We start from the raw sequence: 5,586 nt of genomic DNA on the forward strand, positions 1-5,586 counted from the left end.
TGGCGATTGTTTTTCAATGGGCAATAAACGCGCCAACATGGCTAACCCGATGTTTTGAAGCTGTGTTGTTATTCTGTTGCCACTAAATGTTATCGCCCTGTGTTATATTTAAAGAAATTAAATATTGAAAAATCTGCATAAATGTTTCTCGCATTGTGATAAAACAACGGTACCTACAGCCATCAAATTTTGAATAACATACGTTTCCAACCTAATATGGGTATCTGGAAGCCCAAACTTGGAATTTTTTTATTATCTGATTGATATTTTGTAAAACTTGAACGAATTTTTGATTAGCAAACTCAAAGATTTCAAAGCGAGCAACGGCAACACAGTGCGAGAAAAAAAAAAAAAACATTTTTACGTGCAGAGTGCAAAACTGTGTATCGGAAATTCTAAAGATATGCTCATTTTAAAATTATATTGCGATATTGCTGTTGAACTGAATTTTACGGTTTAAGTGTAAAGAACATTATATTTGATAAATAAAGGTAACACACAAAACGTTAAAAAAAACGCCCCTTAGGGCATAATGTAAAATCTAAAAGCTTTCATTTTTTTAAATTTATTTATTTATTTATTTTTATTTTTACTTGTTAATTCTGTTGCGGTTTGAATATTCTTATGCCGTGATTCTTTTTTTAATCGAGTGTTTCCCCCCCCCTGTGGGTTTTAGCCTTTTTTCTGCATATATTACGGAAACGGCGTATAAAACGTTAGTAAATTTATTTAAAGATAAGGAGAGATCCAAAGGGTTTCCCGAGATAAATTCATATATAAAACACCTCTAAAAGACTTTACATTTTTCTTGAAAAGGGTAAGTGAAAAAATTTTTCTTGTACGGTTCGTTTCAAAGTTGCTTATTTTTAATATTTTGTATTTCTTTTTGGCTCGATCCTAGAAGATTGGAAAAGCTGACGTTGTGCTATTTTCTGATGTTTTTTTTTAATGAAAATAGATCGATATGTACATGGGCAAAGCCAATGCAGTGCGCAATGCCGACGTTGGGCGCGATGCCGAGTATGTGCAATTCTGGGATGTTTTTTTGAAGTGAAAATAGATCGATTTGCACATGGGCAAAGCCAATGTAGTGCGCAATGCCGAGTTTTTGCGCGATGCCGAGTTTGTGCAATTCTGGGATGTTTTTTAAGTGAAAATAGATCGATGAGCACATGGGCAAAGCCAATGTAGTGTGCAATGCCGAGGTTGTGCGCGATGCCGAGTTTGTGCAATTCTGGGATGTTTTTTTAAGTGAAAATAGATCAATGAGCACATGGGCAAAGCCAATGTGGTGCACAATGCCGAGGTTGTGTGGGATGCCGAGTTTGTGCAATTCTGGGATTTTTTTAAGTGAAAATAGATCGATGTGCACATGGGCAAAGCCAATGTGGTGTGCAACGCCGATGTAGTGTGCGATGCCGAGTTTGTGCAATTCTGGGATGTTTTTTTAAGTGAAAATAGATCGATGTGCACATGGGCAAAGCCAATGTGGTGCGCAATGCGGAGTTTGTGCAATTCTGGGACGTTTTTTAAGTGAAAATAGATCGATGTGCACATGCGCAAAACCAATGTGGTGCGCAATGCCGAGTTTGTGCAATTCTGGGATTTTTTTTGAAGTGAAAATAGATCGATGTGCACATGGGCAAAGCCAATGTGGTGCGCAATGCCGAGTTTGTGCAATTCTGGGAATTTTTTTAAGTGAAAATAGATCGACGTGCACATGGGCAAAGCCAATGTGGTGCGCTATGCCGAGGTTGTGTGCGATGCCGAGTTTGTGCAATTCTGGTATGTTTTTTTAAGTGAAAATAGATCGATGTGCACATGGGCAAAGCCAATTTGGTGCTCAATGCCGAGGTTGTGCGCGATGCCGAGTTTGTGCAATTCTGGGATTTTTTTGAAGTGAAAATAGATCGATGTGCACATGGGCAAAGCCAATGTGGTGCGCAATGCCGAGTTTGTTCAATTCTGGGATTTTTTTGAAGTGAAAATAGAACGATGTGCACATGGGCAAAGCCAATGTGGTGCGCAATGCCGAGTTTGTGCAATTCTGGGATTTTTTTGAAGTGAAAATAGATCGATGTGCACATGGGCAAAGCCAATGTGGTGCGCAATGCCGAGTTTGTGCAATTCTGGGAATTTTTTTAAGTGAAAATAGATCGACGTGCACATGGGCAAAGCCAATGTTGTGCGCAATGCCGAGGTTTTGCGCGATGCCGAGTTTGTGCAATTCTGGGATGTTTTTTTAAGTGAAAATAGATCGATGTGCACACGGGCAAAGCCAATGTAGTGCGCAATGCCGAGGTTGTGCGCGATGCCGAGTTTGTGCAATTCTGGGATGTTTTTTTAAGTGAAAATAGATCGATGTGTATATGGGAAAAGCCAATGTGGTGCGCAATGCCGAGTTTGTGCAATTCTGGGACGTTTTTTAAGTGAAAATAGATCGATGTGCACATGGGCAAAGCCAATGTGGTGCGCAATGCCGAGTTTGTGCAATTCTGGGAATTTTTTTAAGTGAAAATAGATCGATGTGCACATGGGCAAAGCCAATGTGGTGCGCAATGCCGAGTTTGTGCAATTCTGGGAATTTTTTAAGTGAAAATAGATCGACGTGCACATGGGCAAAGCCAATGTGGTGCGCAATGCCGAGGTTTTGCGCGATGCCGAGTTTGTGCAATTCTGGGATGTTTTTTTAAGTGAAAATAGATCGATGTGCACACGGGCAAAGCCAATGTAGTGCGCAATGCCGAGGTTGTGCGCGATGCCGAGTTTGTGCAATTCTGGGATGTTTTTTTAAGTGAAAATAGATCGATGTGTATATGGGAAAAGCCAATGTGGTGCGCAATGCCGAGTTTGTGCAATTCTGGGACGTTTTTTAAGTGAAAATAGATCGATGTGCACATGGGCAAAGCCAATGTGGTGCGCAATGCCGAGTTTGTGCAATTCTGGGAATTTTTTTAAGTGAAAATAGATCGACGTGCACATCGGCAAAGCCGATGTGGTGCGCTATGCCGAGTTTGTGCAATTCTGGGAATTTTTTTAAGTGAAAATAGATCGACGTGCACATGGGCAAAGCCAATGTGGTGCGCAATGCCGAGGTTTTGCGCGATGCCGAGTTTGTGCAATTCTGGGATGTTTTTTTTAAGTGAAAATAGATCGATGTGTATATGGGAAAAGCCAATGTAGCGCGCAATGCCGAGTTTGTGCAATTCTCTAATGTTTTCTAAGTAAAAATAGATCGACTTGCACATGGACAAAGCCAAGGCAGTGCGCAATGCCAAGTTTGTGTAATTATCTGAATTTTTTAATCTTATTTAATTGACTTCAAATTGTATAGCAGGCTTTTCTATACACTGTTTCTGGTATGCATAGTGACTGATATCTCTTTAAGAAAATATGTATGCACGCAAATAAATTTTAACAAATGAATCCTTCGCATGAATCATGCATTTTGCGAGAAATAAACTTCCATGTTTGAATGAAAATGTTGTAAATTTCTATAAGGTTTAAACCTCTCGCATTTGTTGTGAATTACATGTAGCGTTTAAGCGAAACTAATGGTATTTTGTGTTTTAAACTTAAATTTCAGATTTTATTTTGATTTTTAATTTCATTATATTTGTTGTCTTTTTTTAATTTCCTATCGTTGACAATATTACTTATCGTAGCTTTAGATTTCGAAAAGCCATGGCTTTCACAGCGTTTTTTAATAACTATAGTTATCTATAGATACGAATAAATTTCTTCGGAGAGAGCACAAATGTCCGAAGACAAATTGTCAAGTAGCAGACGATAATTTATGTTTTCAAAAATATATACTTGCAGTTAAAAAGAATTTCCAAGCAGACGATTTCTCTTGGAATTTTTACTTCGTAATTTGGGCAGTTAATTCAGTTGCCGTTTGAATGTTATTTGGTAGTTATCAATCGAGTGGTTTTATCTGTGTGTTTTTAACATTTTTTCTGCATATATTTCGTTAAATAACAGTCGCTATGGATTTATCTGTGATGCTGAGAGAGGTGAGTGATTGTACATGTAAATTTATTACTTTATTGGAAGTGCAAGGGAAACGTGCCGTCATTGAATGGTGTATGAAAGTTGGTTTGATTGCTACTTTTTTTGTTTGTTCGAAATGTGGTGAAAATATGCGTTTTTGTGAGAGAAAGGGAAGTATAGATGGATTTGAATGGCGATGTAGAAAGCAAGGAAAAGTGAATGCGCATGATGTTTGTAGGAGTATAAGGAAAGGTTCATGGTTTAGTCATAGCCATTTGAGTATATGTGATATTTTGAGAATTACGAGGTGTTGGTTTTTGAAAATGGGAAATGAATCTGAGATTCAAGAAGTGAAAGTGCATGAACATGATGTTGTTGATTGGTTTATGTTTTGCAGAGAAGTGTGTATGACGACTGTGATAAATGATAGTGTTCCAATTGGTGGTGAAGGAGTAATAGTTGAAGTGGATGAGAGCAAATTCGGAAAAATGAAGTATTAAAGAGGAAAGCCTGTGGACGGTCATTGGGTAATTGGTGGTATAGAGAGAGGAACGAACAGATGTTTTTTTAGAGAGGTTGAGAATAGATCAAAGGAGAGTTTGGAGAGAGTGATAGTTGAATGGGTGTTGCCGGGATCAACTGTGGTTTCAGACTGCTGGAAGGCATATGGTGGACTAAAAAATTTAGGTTATAGCCATCTGACTGTCAACCACAGTCTGTACTTCCGTGATCCCGAGTCGGGTGCGCACACTAATTCCATAGATGGTACCTGGTCTGGAATCAAACGTCATTTACGTCGAAATACAAACCACGTAGATGGCGAATTTGATTCATATTTAGCGGAATATATGTGGCAAAAATGGCACAACCACTCACTAAGTGATGGACATAATCGTGCCTTTTTAGCGGCAATCATAAAGATTTATCCGCCGGTAACGGCCGATAAAACTGAGTAAATTTTCTTAAAGACGGGGTTTAGGGAGGTTTTCCCCCGACATAAATGGAAAAAAAAAAAAACTCAAAAAGACTTTTTATTTTCCTGAAAAGGGTAAGTGAAAATATTTTTTCTTTTTAAAATTGCTTATTTTTAATATTTTCTTATTTACTTTCACTGTGAGAAATTATATTTTTTAAATGTATTAATGTGTAGAATTCTAATACGAGAGTATAGAACGTGGTTTAGGAACTTAAGAAACAGGGAAATGAAAGCTGTGTATGATGTTGATATTCAATCATAAATATTTTTCTTTTTTATTAATGTAAAGCTTAAAAATTTTTAGAAAATAATGAAGATTGTTTACTTACTAGTATGTAAGAGATGGTGTCGTTACGTAGCAATAAGGTAATTTTGTAAAGATGATAAGTTAAAATGTTCCGCAATATGAAATTAAAATTTAAAAAAATCTGTTTTTATTTGTATAAATACTAAAGCTTAAAAATATTCACCCTGTATGAGAGACTGCGACGTTGTTTACAGTTTTAATAATTGTTACAATTCACTTACCGTATTATAGTAGTTTGAAATACAAAAAATTTGTATACTTATTTCTACATTTGTAGAGAATACATTGTGACGTCACAATCTTAGTCCCA

The sequence above is a fragment of the Stegodyphus dumicola genome, chromosome 2, assembly GCF_044657685.1.
Source record: "Stegodyphus dumicola isolate Sdum_Otavi_A_Nest chromosome 2, ASM4465768v1".
NCBI lineage: Eukaryota > Metazoa > Arthropoda > Arachnida > Araneae > Eresidae > Stegodyphus > Stegodyphus dumicola.